At 48.9% G+C, this 17,975-nt stretch overlaps 1 pseudogene; it reads left to right on the top strand.

Moving 5' to 3' along the window:
• The first annotated feature begins 5,268 nt into the window (after nt 1–5,268).
• The window catches only part of LOC121556279, a 56,241-nt pseudogene continuing 43,534 nt past the window's right edge, over nt 5,269–17,975 (top strand).

Raw genomic sequence — 17,975 nt, forward strand, 5'->3', positions numbered from 1 at the left:
ATATTCAGGTAACACACCTCCACACACCTCTACCTGTCCCCTACACATTCAGGTAACACACCTCCACACATCTCTACCTGTCCCCTACACATTCAGGTAACACACCTCCACACATCTCTACCTGTCCCCTACACATTCAGGTAACACACCTCTACCTGTCCCCTACATATTCAGGTAACACACCTCCATACATCTCTACCTGTCCCCTACACATTCAGGTAACACACCTCCACACACCTCTACCTGTCCCCTACATATTCAGGTAACACACCTCCATACACCTCCACCTGTCCCCTACACATTCAGGTAACACACCTCCACACATCTCTACCTGTCCCCTACACATTCAGGTAACACACCTCTACCTGTCCCCTACATATTCAGGTAACACACCTCCATACATCTCTACCTGTCCCCTACACATTCAGGTAACACACCTCCACACACCTCTACCTGTCCCTACATATTCAGGTAACACACCTCCATACACCTCTACCTGTCCCCTGCACATTCAGGTAACACACTCCACACATCTCTACCTGTCCCTACACATTCAGGTAACACACCTCCACACACCTCTACTCTGTCCCCTACATATTCAGGTAATACACCTCCACACCTCTACCTGTCCCACATTCTGGTAATACACCTCCACACACCTCTACCTGTCCCCTACACATTCAGGTAACACACCTCCACACACCTCACCTGTCCCCTACATATTCAGGTAACACACCTCCACACACTCTCCACCTGCCCTACATATTCAGGTAACACACCTCTACTCTGCCCCTACACATTCAGGTAACACACCTCCACACACTTCTACCTGTCCCTACACATTCAGGTAACACACCTCTACCTGTCCCTACATATTCAGGTAACACACTCTCACACACCTCTACCTGTCCCTACATATTCAGGTAACACACTCCACACACCTCTACCTGTCCCTAGCACATTCAGGTAACACACTCCACACACTCTACCTGTCCCTACACATTCAGGTAACACACCTCCACACACTCTACCTGTCCCCTACAATTCAGGTAACACACCTCCACACACCTCTACCTGTCCCCTAGCATATTCAGGTAACACACCTCCACACACCTCCACCTGTCCCCTACACATTCAGGTAAACACACTCCACCTGTCCTACATATTCAGGTAACACACCTCCACCTCCCCTCTGCATATTCAGGTAACACACCTCCACACACCTCCACCTGTCCCCTACATATTCAGGTAACACACCTCCACACACCTCTACCTGTCCCCTACACATTCAGGTAACACACCTCCACACACCTCTACCTGTCCCCTACACATTCAGGTAACACACCTCCACACATCTCTACCTGTCCCCTACACATTCAGGTAACACACCTCTACCTGTCCCCTACATATTCAGGTAACACACCTCCACACATCTCTACCTGTCCCCTACACATTCAGGTAACACACCTCCACACACCTCTACCTGTCCCCTACATATTCAGGTAACACACCTCCACACACCTCCACCTGTCCCCTACACATTCAGGTAACACACCTCCACACATCTCTACCTGTCCCCTACACATTCAGGTAACACACCTCTACCTGTCCCCTACATATTCAGGTAACACACCTCCATACATCTCTACCTGTCCCCTACACATTCAGGTAACACACCTCCACACACCTCTACCTGTCCCCTACATATTCAGGTAACACACCTCCACACACCTCTACCTGTCCCCTACACATTCAGGTAACACACCTCACACATCTCTACCTGTCCCCTACACATTCAGGTGAACACACTCCACACACTCTACCTGTCCCCTACATATTCAGGTAACACACCTCCACACACCTCTACCTGTCCCCTACACATTCAGGTAACACACCTCCACACACCTCTACCTGTCCCCTACACATTCAGGTAACACACCTCCACACACCTCTACCTGTCCCCTACATATTCAGGTAACACACCTCCACACACCTCCACCTGTCCCCTACACATTCAGGTAACACACCTCTACCTGTCCCCTACACATTCAGGTAACACACCTCCACACACCTACCTGTCCCCTACACATTCAGGTAACACACCTCTACCTGTCCCCTACATATTCAGGTAACACACCTCCACACACCTCTACCTGTCCCCTACATATTCAGGTAACACACCTCCACACACCTCTACCTGTCCCCTACACATTCAGGTAACACACCTCTACCTGTCCCCTACACATTCAGGTAACACACCTCCACACACCTCTACCTGTCCCCTACATATTCAGGTAACACACCTCCACACACCTCTACCTGTCCCCTACACATTCAGGTAACACACCTCCACACACCTCCACCTGTCCCCTACACATTCAGGTAACACACCTCCACACACCTCCACCTGTCCCCTACACATTCAGGTAACACACCTCTACCTGTCCCCTACATATTCAGGTAATACACACACATCTCTACCTGTCCCCTACATATTCAGGTAACACACCTCCACACACCTCTACCTGTCCCCTACACATTCAGGTAACACACCTCCATACACCTCTACCTGTCCCCTACACATTCAGGTAACACACCTCCACACATCTCTACCTGTCCCCTACACATTCAGGTAACACACCTCCACACACCTCTACCTGTCCCCTACATATTCAGGTAACACACCTCCACACACCTCTACCTGTCCCCTAAACATTCTGGTAACACACCTCCACACACTCTACCTGTCCCTACATTCAGGTAACACACCTCCACACACCTCCACCTGTCCCCTACATATTCAGGTAACACACTTCCACACACCTCCACCTGTCCCCTACACATTCAGGTAACACACCTCTACCTGCCCCTACACATTCAGGTAACACCTCCACACCTCTACCTGTCCCTACACATTCAGGTAACACACCTCTACCTGTCCCCTGCATATTCAGGTAACACACTCCCACACACCTCTACCTGTCCCTACACATTCAGGTAACACACCTCCACACACCTCTACCTGTCCCCTACACATTCAGGTAACATCACCTCCACACACCTCTACCTGTCCCTACATATTCAGGTAACACACCTTCCACACACTCTCTACCTGTCCCCCTACACATTCAGGTAACACACCCCACACACTTCACCTGTCCCCTACACATTCAGGTAACACACCTCCACACACCTCCACCTGTCCCCTACATTCAGGTAACACACTCTACCTGTCCCCTACATATTCAGGTAATACACACACATCTCTACCTGTCCCCTACATATTCAGGTAACACACCTCCACACACCTCTACCTGTCCCCTACATATTCAGGTAACACACCTCCACACACCTCTACCTGTCCCCTACATATTCAGGTAACACACCTCCACACACCTCCACCTGTCCCCTACATATTCAGGTAACACACCTCCACCTGTCCCCTACACATTCAGGTAACACACCTCCACACACCTCCACCTGTCCCCTACATATTCAGGTAACACACCTCTACCTGTCCCCTACACATTCAGGTAACACACCTCCACACACCTCTACCTGTCCCCTACATATTCAGGTAACACACCTCTACCTGTCCCCTACATATTCAGATAACACACCTCCACACAACTCCACCTGTCCCCTACACATTCAGGTACCACACCTCCACACACCTCTACCTGTCCCCTACACATTCAGGTAACACACCTCTACCTGTCCCCTACATATTCAGGTAACACACCTCCACACACCTCCACCTGTCCCCTACATATTCAGGTAACACACCTCTACCTGTCCCCTACATATTCAGGTAACACACCTCCCCACATCTCTACCTGTCCCCTACACATTCAGGTAACACACACACACACATCTACCTGCCCATTACACATACAATAAACACTAGTTCCAAAAAAAAAAGTTAATGTAAAAAGCAGTGCATTGAGTTATAGGCATACTATGTTTTGATTGTATCAGAATGTTTTAATGGCATTATCACCATAAACAACACAAAATAATCTGTATCAGAATGTTTTAATGGCATTATCACCATAAACAACACAAAATAATCTGTATCAGAATGTTTTAATGGCATTATCACCATAAACAACACAAAATAATCTGTATCAGAATGTGTTAATGGCATTATCACCATAAACAACACAAAATAATCTGTATTAGAATGTTTTAATGGCATTATCACCATAAACAACACAAAATAATCTGTATTAGAATGTTTTAATGGCATTTTCACCATAAACAACACAACATAATCTGTATTAGAATGTTTTAATGGCATTATCACCATAAACAACACAAAATAATCTGTATCAGAATGTTTTAATGGCATTATCACCATAAACAACACAAAATAATCTGTATCAGAATGTGTTAATGGCATTTTCACCATAAACAACACAAAATAATCTGTATTAGAATGTTTTAATGGCATTATCACCATAAACAACACAAAATAATCTGTATTAGAATGTTTTAATGGCATTATCACCATAAACAACACAAAATAATCTGTATCAGAATGTGTTCATGGCATTATCATCATAAACAACAGGAGGTGGAGGTGTATGAGGAGGTAGAAGTTTGAAGTGTTTGAAGAGGTGTAGGAGGAGGTTTTTAAGAAGTTGTAAGAGGAGGTGTAGGAGGAGGTGTAGGAGGAGGTGTTGGAGGAGGTGTTTGAGGAAGTGTATGAGGAGATGTAGGTGTATGATGAGGAGGAGGTGTACGAAGAGGTGTAGGTGTGTGATGAGGTGTATGAGGAGGTGTATGAGGAGGTGGAAGAGAAGGTGGAAGAGGAGGAGTATGAGGAGGTATATGAGGAGGTGTATGAAGCTAGATGGATTCAGGTGCAAACTGCTTGGTCTAATTCAGGGATGGGTAACTCCAGTCCTCGGGGGCTGATTGGTGACACACGTTTGCCCCAGCCCCAGATAACACACCTGACTCCAATAATCAACTAATCACGATTCAGTTTAGAATGCAATTAGTTTAATCAGATGTTATAGCGAGGGCTGGGGAAAAGTGTGACACTAATCAGGCCCCCGAAGACTGAAGTTGCCCATCCCTGACCTAATTCAATTGACTTTGAGAGGCGTAGAGCATGAGTTGAATTGTATTAAAGTTAATGAACTATAAGGACTTGTCCCCGCTATCGCACCCATTTTGCATTGTTCTCAGTTTAATTGAATTGAACCGAACGGAATTGAACCGAACGGAATTAATTTGACCTGACCTGTCTATCTCCTGCAGGTTCTGAGCTCCAGTAAGTCCTCTGCCAAGAACACTCTCTCCATGACCCTCAACTCAGTGGAGGGCGTCGCCCCCGGCTCTGTCATAGGCTCAGTCCGGTCACATGACCAGCGGGACCCGCTCTCATTGGACGGCCAGGTGACGTACGTGGTGGTGGGTGGGACGGACCGGAAGGGTACGTTCATGGTTGACCGGGTAACGGGAGATGTGTACCTGGTCAGAGAACTGGACTATGAGGAAGGAGACAGGTAAATATGGTTTTAATGTCATTTAGACTTTCCCACCGTCAGCTCAGTAGTGCTCCGTGAACACTGGTGGAGGCTCTGTCTCTGTTCATCTAGTCATTCAACCTTTATTTAGCCAAACAAATTATTGAAAATAAATCATTTTTGGTTGGTCAAGAGGCAGATTGTGTTTGGTTTGTGTTTTGACGTTGTCTTTTAAAGTTTGTCTAAGCTGATGAGTGACAATGACAAAAAGGATCAGATGTATCTGCCATTTACATCTTAGTCATTTAGCTCTTATCCAGAGTTACTGTTTCTATAATCTATCTATCTATCTATCTATCTATCTATCTATCTATCTATCTATCTATCTATCTATCTATCTATCTATCTATCTATCTATCTATCTATCTATCTATCTATCTATCTATCTATCTATCTATCTATCTATCTATCTATCTATCTATCTATCTATCTATCTATCTATCTATCTATCTATCCACCCCTCACCCAGGTATACTCTGCACGTGGAGGTATCAGATTTCTCCCTGGCGTACCCCAGCAGTCACAGAGTCCAGCTGGACATTAACGTCCAGGACAGCAATGACCACGCCCCCCAGTTCACTGAGGACCCCATTACCATAGCGATACCGGAGAACACCCAGCCAGGAGCCTCCATCTACACCTTCCAGGCTGCTGATAAGGTGGGACACACACTTCACATCATGATGGGAGTAACAATACGTTAAGATTAGACTATTCATAATGTATGGAATCAAATTATTTTGATTACTATCAAAATCTCAGTAGATGGCATAAGGTTAATAATGCCATTAATAACTGTGAAATATTTACTTTAGGTGTATAAGGAGGTGTATAAGGAGGTGTATGAGGAGGTGGAGGTGTGAGGAGGTGGAGGTGTGAGGAGGTGGAGGTGTATGAGGAGGTGGAGGTGGAGGTGAGGAGGTGGAGGTGTGAGGAGGTGGAGGTGTATGAGGAGGTGGAGGTGTGAGGTGGAGGTGTTGAGGAGGTGGAGGTTTGAGGAGGTGTGAGGTGAGGGGAGGTGGGAGGTGTGAGGAGGTGGAGGTGGGTGAGAGGTGGGAGGTGGAGGGAGGTGGAGGAGGTGGAGGTGTATGAGGAGGTGGAGGTGTAGAGGAGGTGGGAGGTGTTGAGGAGGTGGAGGTGTTTGAGGAGGTGGAGGTGTATGAGGAGGTGGAGGTGTGAGGGAGGTGGAGGTGTGAGGAGGTGGAGGTGTATGGAGGTGAGGTGTGAGGAGGTGGGGTGTATGAGGAGGTGGAGGTGTGAGGAGTGAGAGGTGGAGGTGTATGAGGAGGTGAGGTGAGGAGGTGGAGGTTTGAGGAGGTGGAGGTGTATGAGGAGGTGGAGGTGTGAGGAGTGGAGGTGTGAGGAGGTGGAGGGGGGAGGAGGTGGAGGTGTGAGGAGGTGGAGGTGTTGAGAGGTGGAGGTGTGAGGAGGTGGAGGTGTATGAGGAGGTGGAGGTGTATGAGGAGGTGGAGGTTTGAGGAGGTGAAGGTGTGAGGAGGTGGAGGTGTATGAGGAGTTGGAGGTTTGAGGAGGTGAAGGTGTATGAGGAGGTGGAGGTGTATGAGGAGGTGGAGGTGTGAGAAGGTGGAGTTGTATGAGGAGGTGGAGGTGTATGAGGAGGTGGAGGTGTGAGGAGGTGGAGTTGTATGAGGAGGTGGAGGTGTGAGGAGGTGGAGGTGTATGAGGAGGTGGAGGTGTATGAGGAGGTGGAGGTGTGAGGAGGTGGAGGTGTATGAGGAGGTGGAGGTGTATGAGGAGGTGTAGGTGTATGAGGAGGTGGAGGTGTGAGGAGGTGGAGGTGTGAGGAGGTGGAGGTGTATGAGGAGGTGGAGGTGTATGAGGAAGTGGAGGTGTGGAGGTGTGAGGAGGTGGAGGTGTATGAGGAGGTGAAGTTGTAAGAGGAGGTGGAGGTGTGAGGAGGTGGAGGTGTATGAGGAGGTGGAGATGTATGAGGTGGTGTGAAGTTTGAAGTATTTGAGGAGGTGTAGGAGGAGGTGTAGGAGGAGGTTTTTAAGAAGGTGTAAGAGGAGGTGTAGGAGGAGGTGTAGGAGTAGGTGTTGGAGGAGGTGTTTGAGGAAGTGTATGAGGAGATGTAGGTGTATGATGAGGAGGAGGTGTACGAAGAGGTGTAGGTGTGTGATGAGGTGTATGAGGAGGTGGAGGTGTATGAGGAGGTGGAGGTTTGAGGAGGTGAAGGTGTATGAGGAGGTGGAGGTGTATGAGGAAGTGGAGGTGTGAGGAGGTGGAGGTGTATGAGGAGGTGAAGTTGTAAGAGGTGGTGTGAAGTTTGAAGTATTTGAGGAGGTGTAGGAGGAGGTGTAGGAGGAGGTTTTTAAGAAGGTGTAAGAGGAGGTGTAGGAGGAGGTGTAGGAGTAGGTGTTGGAGGAGGTGTTTGAGGAAGTGTATGAGGAGATGTAGGTGTATGATGAGGAGGAGGTGTACGAAGAGGTGTAGGTGTGTGATGAGGTGTATGAGGAGTTGTATGAGGAGGTGTAGGAGGAGGTGTATGAGGAGGTGTAGGAGGAGGTGTAGGAGGAGGTGTAGGAGGAGGTGTTGGAGGAGGTGTATGAGGAGGTGTAGGTGTATGATGAGGAGGAGGTGTACGAAGTTGTGTAGGTGTATGAGGAGGTGTAAGAGGAGGTGTAGGTCAATGAGGAGGTGTAGGTGCAGGAGGAGGTGTGTGAGGAGGAGGAGGTGTTGGAGGAGGTGTTGGTGTAGAAGAATGTGTATGAGGAGATGTTGGAGGAGGTGTATGAGGAGGTGTAGGAGGAGGTGTAGGTAAATGAGGAGGTGTAGGTGTTTGAGCAGGTGGAGGTGTTTGAGGAGGAGTATGAGGATGTGTTTGAGGACGTTTTGGAGGAGGTTTTTGAGGAGGTGTAGGTGTAGTAGGAGGTTGTAGGTGTGTGTGGAGGTGTTTGAGGAGATAGAGGAGGTGGTGTTTGAGGAGGTGGAGGTATTGGCATGGGCTGGATGAGCTGTAGTTTTATTTAGATGTTCTTATATCACTAGTTGTTACATTCCTTTGTTTCCTTCAGGAAGGTATTGGGTCCAACAGGGATATTATTCTGTAGTAGTTCCTATGTTTGAAGTTGTTATTGAGTCGTTCCTTTTTCTGTTTCTCAGGACGGCAGTGGTCCCAACAGCGAGGTGCGTTACTCCATACAGCACCGCTGGCCTGACTCCCCCGGCCTCCTTACCCTTGACCCTTCCACTGGGGTCCTGACCCTGGGTCAGAGGTTAGACCACGAGGCCACGCCCTCCCTTTACCTGGTTGTCAGGGCGACGGACCAGGCGGAGGATCCGTTGGCGCGGCGCTGGGGGTCGGTGACGGCCCAGGTGTTTGTTACGGATGAAAACGACAACGCTCCCGTCTTCAACTTGCCTTCCACCGTTAGCGTCACGGAGGACCAGCCTGTTGGGTGAGGAGTGATGCTCTCCCCTTTGAAACTAACACTTAATCGAATCTGCCCATCCGGAGAACAGTCAATTATTCCTTGTCTCAGTTCAAGGGGAGCTGATAAACCTTATCAATAAGGATTTACAGTTTAGTGGACATCCTCAGTTAACTAACCAGATGATAAAACTATTCAATCAATCAACTGAAGTAAAACAACATGCAACTGTGTGACTGATGACAAACAGTGTTTGGTACAAAAAAACAGAGATTTATTAAGACAATTCTAAACGGAGTAGTCCCAATTCTATCACAAAAACCACACAAGCATGATAAAGATAGATGAGATACCTTCAGAGCCTTCCCTTCAGAGCCTTTCCTTCAGAGCCTTCCCTTCAGAGCCTTCCCTTCAGAGCCTTCCCTTCAGAGCCTTCCCTTCAGAGCCTTCCCTTCAGAGCCTTCCCTTCAGAGCCTTCCCTTCAGAGCCTTACCTTCAGAGCCTTACCTTCAGAGCCTTCCCTTCAGAGCCTTCCCTTCATAGCCTTCCCTTCAGAGCCTTCCCTTCAGAGCTTTCCCTTCAGAGCCTTCCCTTCAGAGCCTTCCCTTCAGAGCCTTCCCTTCAGAGCCTTCCCTTCAGAGCCTTCCCTTCAGAGCCTTACCGTCAGAGCCTTCCCTTCAGAGCCTTACCTTCAGAGCCTTCCCTTCAGAGCTTTCCCTTCAGAGCCTTCCCTTCAGAGCCTTCCCTTCAGAGCCTTCCCTTCAGAGCCTTCCCTTCAGAGCCTTCCCTTCAGAGCCTTACCGTCAGAGCCTTCCCTTCAGAGCCTTCCCTTCAGAGCCTTCCCTTCAGAGCCTTCCCTTCAGAGCCTTACCTTCAGAGCCTTCCCTTCAGAGCCTTCCCTTCAGAGCCTTACCGTCAGAGCCTTCCCTTCAGAGCCTTACCTTCAGAGCCTTCCCTTCAGAGCCTTACCTTCAGAGCCTTCCCTTCAGAGCCTTACCTTCAGAGCCTTACCTTCAGAGCCTTCCCTTCAGAGCCTTACCTTCAGAGCCTTACCTTCAGAGCCTTCCCTTCAGAGCCTTACCTTCAGAGCCTTCCCTTCAGAGCCTTCCCTTCAGAGCCTTACCTTCAGAGCCTTCCCTTCAGAGCCTTCCCTTCAGAGCCTTACCTTCAGAGCCTTACCTTCAGAGCCTTCCCTTCAGAGCCTTACCTTCAGAGCCTTCCCTTCAGAGCCTTCCCTTCAGAGCCTTACCTTCAGAGCCTTACCTTCAGAGCCTTACCTTCAGAGCCTTCCCTTCAGAGCCTTCCTTCAGAGCCTTACCTTCAGAGCCTTCCCTTCAGAGCCTTCCCTTCATAGCCTTCCCTTCAGAGCCTTCCCTTCAGAGCTTTCCCTTCAGAGCCTTCCCTTCAGAGCCTTCCCTTCAGAGCCTTCCCTTCAGAGCCTCCTTCAGAGCCTTCCTTCAGAGCCTTACCGTCAGAGCCTTCCCTTCAGAGCCTTCCCTTCAGAGCCTTCCCTTCAGAGCTTTCCCTTCAGAGCCTTCCCTTCAGAGCCTTCCCTTCAGAGCCTTCCCTTCAGAGCCTTCCCTTCAGAGCCTTCCCTTCAGAGCCTTACCGTCAGAGCCTTCCCTTCAGAGCCTTCCCTTCAGAGCCTTCCCTTCAGAGCCTTACCTTCAGAGCCTTCCCTTCAGAGCCTTCCCTTCAGAGCCTTCCCTTCAGAGCCTTACCGTCAGAGCCTTCCCTTCAGAGCCTTACCTTCAGAGCCTTCCTTCAGAGCCTTACCTTCAGAGCCTTCCCTTCAGAGCCTTACCTTCAGAGCCTTTAGAGCTTCCCTTCAGAGCCTTACCTTCAGAGCCTTACCTTCAGAGCCTTCCTTCAGAGCCTTACCTTCAGAGCCTTCCCTTCAGAGCCTTCCCTTCAGAGCCTTACCTTCAGAGCCTTCCCTTCAGAGCCTTCCCTTCAGAGCCTTACCTTCAGAGCCTTACCTTCAGAGCCTTCCCTTCAGAGCCTTACCTTCAGAGCCTTCCCTTCAGAGCCTTCCCTTCAGAGCCTTACCTTCAGAGCCTTCTCTTCAGAGCCTTCCCTTCAGAGCCTTCCCTTCAGAGCCTTCCCTTCAGAGCCTTACCTTCAGAGCCTTCCCTTCAGAGCCTTCCCTTCAGAGCCTTCCCTTCAGAGCCTTCCCTTCAGAGCCTTCCCTTCAGAGCCTTCCCTTCAGAGCCTTCCCTTCAGAGCCTTCCCTTCAGAGCCTTACCTTCAGAGCCTTCCCTTCAGAGCCTTCCCTTCAGAGCCTTCCCTTCAGAGCCTTCCCTTCAGAGCCTTCCCTTCAGAGCCTTCCCTTCAGAGCCTTCCCTTCAGAGCCTTCCCTTTGGAGATACTCTATACACTATTAGTTGTCTATTACAATTTTTATTAGAAGCACAATTTTTATAACAAGCACTATAATAATATTTAATTCCCCCCCTCAAGGTGAAATGGCTCTCAGATTATAAAGGAAAACTCAAAAACTATGAAAGACTATCCTAAAGATTCCTTCCGAATTGTATTTAAAAAAATAAATAAAAAAAAAGATTCAAAAATACAAGGGTAAAAACTCTAATCACGCTTCTATTATAAAATACAAATAATAAAAGTGGATAAGTCAGTCCTCAGTTACAGCTTCCTGGTAGCTTAGTGGTTAAGAGCATTGTGCCATTAACCGAAAGGTCGCTGGTTCAAATCCCTGAGCCGACTAGGTGAAAAATCTGTCGATGTGCCCTTGAGCAAGGCACTTAACCCTAATTGCTCTGGATAAGAGCATCTGCTAAATGACTAAAATGTAATGACCTTCGAACAACAAATCTTCCAAATAATATTCTCCCTTTTTATACTGTCATTACAATCTATCTTTAGTTACGACATCGGCTTCTTCATCACACTCCTCTTCCTCTCATTCTCCTCTCATCAGTGTTCATTAAACTCATCAGTATTGTACGTATAAGTGTCCTCTTTCCTATGTGTGTCTATTGTGATGTCTGTGTGTGTCTGAGGCCACGGAAGTCCCTCGTAAGATTTGTCCTGAGACACCGTTTGTCCACATGACCATTGCATGTATTTGTACATGCGTGTAAATGTGCATGTGTAATTCTGCCTGTGTGTATGTGTACCGCGAGGAGTTAGTTGGGTCATATCAGCAGAAACTTTGAGTTTGTGTCTACTTGGGTGCGTGTGAATGCGCACGTGTAATTCTGTGTTTGTGTGCAATACGTGGATGTGTGAATGCATGTATGTGAGTGTCCTTGAAGATCCCCTGTTGGCTGTCTGCTACTCCAGGGGCCTCTCCTATCTCCCCGCTCTGAAGTCCTGTTGGCCGTCTGCTACTCCAGGGGCCTCTCCTATCTCCCCACTCTGAAGTCCTGTTGGCTGTCTGCTACTCCAGGGGCCTCTCCTGTCTCCCCACTCTGAAGTCCTGTTGGCCGTCTGCTACTCCAGGGGCCTCTCCTATCTCCCCACTCTGAAGTCCTGTTGGCCGTCTGCTACTCCAGGGGCCTCTCCTATCTCCCCACTCTGAAGTCCTGTTGGCCGTCTGCTACTCCAGGGGCCTCTTCTATCTCCCCCACTCTGAAGTCCTGTTGGCCGTCTGCTACTCCAGGGGCCTCACCTGTCTCCCCCACTCTGAAGTCCTGTTGGCCGTCTGCTACTCCAGGGGCCTCTCCTATCTCCCCACTCTGAAGTCCTGTTGGCCGTCTGCTACTCCAGGGGCCTCTCCTGTCTCCCCACTCTGAAGTCCTGTTGGCCGTCTGCTACTCCAGGGGCCTCTCCTGTCTCCCCCACTCTGAAGTCCTGTTGGCCGTCTGCTACTCCAGGGGCCTCTCCTGTCTCCCCCACTCTGAAGTCCTGTTGGCCGTCTGCTACTCCAGGGCCTCTCCTGTCTCCCCCACTCTGAAGTCCTGTTGGCCGTCTGCTACTCCAGGGGCCTCTCCTGTCTCCCCACTCTGAAGTCCTGTTGGCCGTCTGCTACTCCAGGGGCCTCTCCTGTCTCCCCACTCTGAAGTCCTGTTGGCCGTCTGCTACTCCAGGGGCCTCTCCTGTCTCCCCACTCTGAAGTCCTGTTGGCCGTCTGCTACTCCAGGGGCCTCTCCTGTCTCCCCACTCTTAAGTCCAGTTGGCCGTCTGCTACTCCAGGGGCCTCTCCTATCTCCCCACTCTGAAGTCCTGTTGGCCGTCTGCTACTCCAGGGGCCTCTCCTATCTCCCCACTCTGAAGTCCTGTTGGCCGTCTGCTATTCCAGGGGCCTCTCCTATCTCCCCACTCTGAAGTCCTGTTGGCCGTCTGCTACTCCAGGGGCCTCTCCTATCTCCCCACTCTGAAGTCCTGTTGGCCGTCTGCTACTCCAGGGGCCTCTCCTATCTCCCCACTCTGAAGTCCTGTTGGCCGTCTGCTACTCCAGGGGCCTCTCCTATCTCCCCACTCTGAAGTCCTGTTGGCCGTCTGCTACTCCAGGGGCCTCTCCTATCTCCCCACTCTGAAGTCCTGTTGGCCGTCTGCTACTCCAGGGGCCTCTCCTATCTCCCCACTCTGAAGTCCTGTTGGCCGTCTGCTACTCCAGGGGCCTCTCCTATCTCCCCACTCTGAAGTCCTGTTGGCTGTCTGCTACTCCAGGGGCCTCTGCTATCTCCCCACTCTGAAGTCCTGTTGGCTGTCTGCTACTCCAGGGGCCTCTGCTATCTCCCCACTCTGAAGTCCTGTTGGCTGTCTGCTACTCCAGGGGCCTCTCCTATCTCCCCCACTCTGAAGTCCTGTTGGCTGTCTGCTACTCCAGGGGCCTCTGCTATCTCCCCACTCTGAAGTCCTGTTGGCTGTCTGCTACTCCAGGGGCCTCTCCTATCTCCCCACTCTGAAGTCCTGTTGGCCGTCTGCTACTCCAGGGGCCTCTCCTATCTCCCCACTCTGAAGTCCTGTTGGCCGTCTGCTACTCCAGGGGCCTCTCCTATCTCCCCCACTCTGAAGTCCTGTTGGCCGTCTGCTACTCCAGGGGCCTCTGCTATCTCCCCACTCTGAAGTCCTGTTGGCTGTCTGCTACTCCAGGGGCCTCTGCTATCTCCCCACTCTGAAGTCCTGTTGGCTGTCTGCTACTCCAGGGGCCTCTCCTATCTCCCCACTCTGAAGTCCTGTTGGCTGTCTGCTACTCCAGGGGCCTCTGCTATCTCCCCACTCTGAAGTCCTGTTGGCTGTCTGCTACTCCAGGGGCCTCTCCTATCTCCCCACTCTGAAGTCCTGTTGGCTGTCTGCTACTCCAGGGGCCTCTCCCTATCTCCCCACTCTGGAAGTCCTGTTGGCTGTCTGCTACTCCAGGGGCCTCTGCTATCTCCCCACTCTGAAGTCCTGTTGGCTGTCTGCTACCCAGGGGCCTCTGCTATCTCCCCACTCTGAAGTCCTGTTGGCTGTCTGCTACTCCAGGGGCCTCTCCTATCTCCCCACTCTGAAGTCCTGTTGGCCGTCTGCTACTCCAGGGGCCTCTCCTATCTCCTTGCCAGAAGTCCTAATCTACTAGAGACTTTAGCTCTGCCATTATCTTCTCACCTGGAAAACCACTAACAGCACAGAACCATAGAGTCCAGTTATTATTATTATTATTATTATTATTATTATCAATTATTAGTGGAATTATAGAGTTTTCTCAACAGTGTGTACGAGTGTGTTTGTATATTTTCCTGTACTTGTGAGTCCTCACCAGAATAGTAAACCAACTATAATTCAGAGATGAGGACATTTTGCCGGTCCTCACTTGTAAAAAGGCAATTTTTAGGCTTAGGGGTTAGGTTTAGGGTTAGGTTTAGGGTTAGGTTCAGGGCTAGGTTAAGGGTTGGGGTTAGGTTTAGGGTTAGGGGTTAGGGAAAATAGGATTTTAAGTCCTCACAGCTGTGTGTGTGTGTATGTGTATGTGTGTGTGTGTGTGTGTGGGGGCATCTCTGTTTGTTCAAATGGACTGTATCTGTTCTGTGTGTGGGGGGTCATCTCTGTTTGTTGAAATGGACTGTATCTGTTCTGTGTGGGGGGGTGGGGGGCATCTCTGTTTGTTGAAATGGACTGTATCTGTTCTGTGTGTGGGGGGGTCATCTCTGTTTGTTGAAATGGACTGTATCTGTTCTGTGTGTGGGGGCATCTCTGTTTGTTGAAATGGACTGTATCTGTTCTGTGCAGGATTGTGGTGGTGTACGTGATGGCTCGTGACGATGATGAGGGAGAGAACGGACGAGTGTCCTACAGCATCCAATCAGGGAACAGCGCTGGATGCTTTAGCATCAACCCCGACACTGGTAAGACCTGCAACCTCTGAACTCTGACCTCTAACCTGACAAAGACAGTAGATAAGTGAAGACAGTTCACTCGGGCCATTTTCCATTGAAATGTTTTTGTCAGTTCTGGTCTGCTTAACCCTTGATCTCTAACCTCAAAACTGGTAAGACCTCTGCCTCCCTGATCTCATCAGTCCAGACATATCCGTACCCTGCTTGTAATGGACTTAGTCCCTGATTGATGTAAGACATTGGAGTCTATGACATGTAGCCTTCTACTATAGGGTTAGATTGAACCTTAATCCTTGTTCCTTAATCCTACCCATTGGAGCTTGAACCACCACACATTTCCACAGAAACATTATAAGCCATTACAACCCACTTATCAACAGACCCGGGTTCAAATACTATTTAAAATCCTTCAAATACTTTCAGCATTTGCTCTGGTCTTCCTGGAGTGTCAAATGGGCGGGGTTTACGCTTGTGACTATTCAATAGTTTCCATTGTGCCAGGCGAGGTCAATCAAACCTAGTGGTTAGAGAGGCGAGCCAGCAACCGGAGGGCTTCCAGTTCGAATCCCATTGCCTGCCATTTTGCCCTTGAGCAAGCACTTAACTCCCCACAGCAACAGCTCCCCAGGTGCGCAGTGTGGGGGGGTTGGGTTAAAAGCGAAAGTCAAGTTTTGGTTGGACCTTGTGTGCAATTGACCAATAAAGTAATCTTTAATTTTAAATATTTTAAATGATTTCAAATAGTATTTAAACCCAAGGCTGCTCCTGAGTCCCATCCACAGAGCCTGTTAAAACATTCCGTAACCTCGCAGCCAATTCACCAGGTGATCTTTCTTACGGCGACACTTCACCACAGTAAGCCTGCATCCAAATGGCAACCTATCCCTATGTAATGCTTTTGACCAGGGCCCTGTGGAAGGCCCATAGACCTGGCGAAAAGTACTGGACTAAATAGTGAATATGGGTCCAGTTGGGACGCATCCGAACTCTTTGGTCTTCCTTTCATGGCAGAAGTGTTGATGGTACCTGGTTTATTGTTTCTGGGGATGATAGATTGATATGTTATATACAGTGCCTTCGGAAAGTATTCAGACCCTTTGACTTTTTCCACATTTTGTTACGTTACAGCCTTATTCTAAAATTGATTGAATAAAACATTTTTCCTCAGCAATCTACACACAATACCCCATAATGACAAAAACAGGTTTTTAGAATTTTAGAAAACAGAAATACCTTATTTATATAAGTATTCAGACCCTTTGCTATGAGACTCGAAATTGAGCTCAGGTGCATCCTGTTTCCATTGACCATCCTTGAGATGTTTCTACTTGATTGGAGTCCACCTGTGGTAAATTCAATTGATTCGACATGATTTGGAAAGGCACACACATGTCTATATAGGGTCCCACAGTTGACAGTGCCTGTCAGAGCAAAAACCAAGCTATGAGGTCGAAGGAATTGTCCATAGAGCTCCGAGACAGGATTGTGTCGAGGTACAGATCTGGGGAAGGGTACCAAACATTTCGGCAGCATTGAAGGTCCCCAAGAACACAGTGGCCTCCATCATTCTTAAATGGAAGAAGTTTGGAACCACCAAGACTCTTCCTAGAGCTGGCCTCCCGGCCAAACTGCGCAATCGGGGGAGAAGGGCCTTGGTCAGGGAGATGACCAAGAACCCGATGGTCACTCTGACAGAGCTCCAGAGTTCCTCTGTGGAGATGGCAGAACCTTCCAGAAGGACAACTATCTCTGCAGATGGACAGTTAATGAAACAGAGAGGGGTAGTCTACAGTACAGAGAGACGGTTAATGAAACAGAGAGGGGTAGTCTACAGTACAGAGAGACGGTTAATGAAACAGAGAGGGGTAGTCTCACAGTACAGAGAGACAGTTAATGAAACAGAGAGGGTAGTCTACAGGACAGAGAGACGGTTAATGAAACAGAGAGGGGGTAGTCTACAGGACAGAGAGACAGTTAATGAAACAGAGAGGGGTAGTCTACAGTACAGAGAGACAGTTAATGAAACAGAGAGGGGTAGTCTACAGTACAGAGAGACAGTTAATGAAACAGAGAGGGGTAGTCTACAGTACAGAGAGACGGTTAATGAAACAGAGAGGGGTAGTCTACAGTACAGAGAGACAGTTAATGAAACAGAGAGGGGTAGTCTACAGGACAGAGAGACGGTTAATGAAACAGAGAGGGGTAGTCTACAGTACAGAGAGACAGTAAATGAAACAGAGAGGGGCTACCAGTCTACAGTACTTAGTTTATAACAGACCTGCGTTCACAAACTGTTTCAAATCATTACAGTGATGGAGTTTACAGTCTGAGAGGAAGATGTTTGTTTCTTGTCTTCTTAGTGCAGTGATTCTCTGACAGTTACAAGGCAGTATGTCTACAGCTTCTGTTTAAACAACCATCAATAGATACATAAACGCCTCAGTGACATTATTACAATGTTTTAGCTGGTAACATAACTGATTACTGTTACATTTATTTTTGTAATCAGATGACATGTAATCAGTTACTACGCCCCAGCCTGCAATGTTCCCTCAATTTTCTTTTTGGCACTGAGCAAATTTCAGGTCTGACGAGCGCAAATTCAGGTCAATTTCAGTTCTGACGAGCGCAAATTCAGGTTTATTTCAGGTCTGACGAGCGCAAATTCAGGTCAATTTCAGGTCTGACGAGCGCAAATTCAGGTCAATTTCAGGTCTGACGAGCGCAAATTCAGGTCAATTTCAGGTCTGACGAGCGCAAATTCA

The sequence above is a fragment of the Coregonus clupeaformis genome, unplaced genomic scaffold (assembly GCF_020615455.1).
Source record: "Coregonus clupeaformis isolate EN_2021a unplaced genomic scaffold, ASM2061545v1 scaf0723, whole genome shotgun sequence".
Classification (NCBI taxonomy): Eukaryota; Metazoa; Chordata; class Actinopteri; order Salmoniformes; family Salmonidae; genus Coregonus; species Coregonus clupeaformis.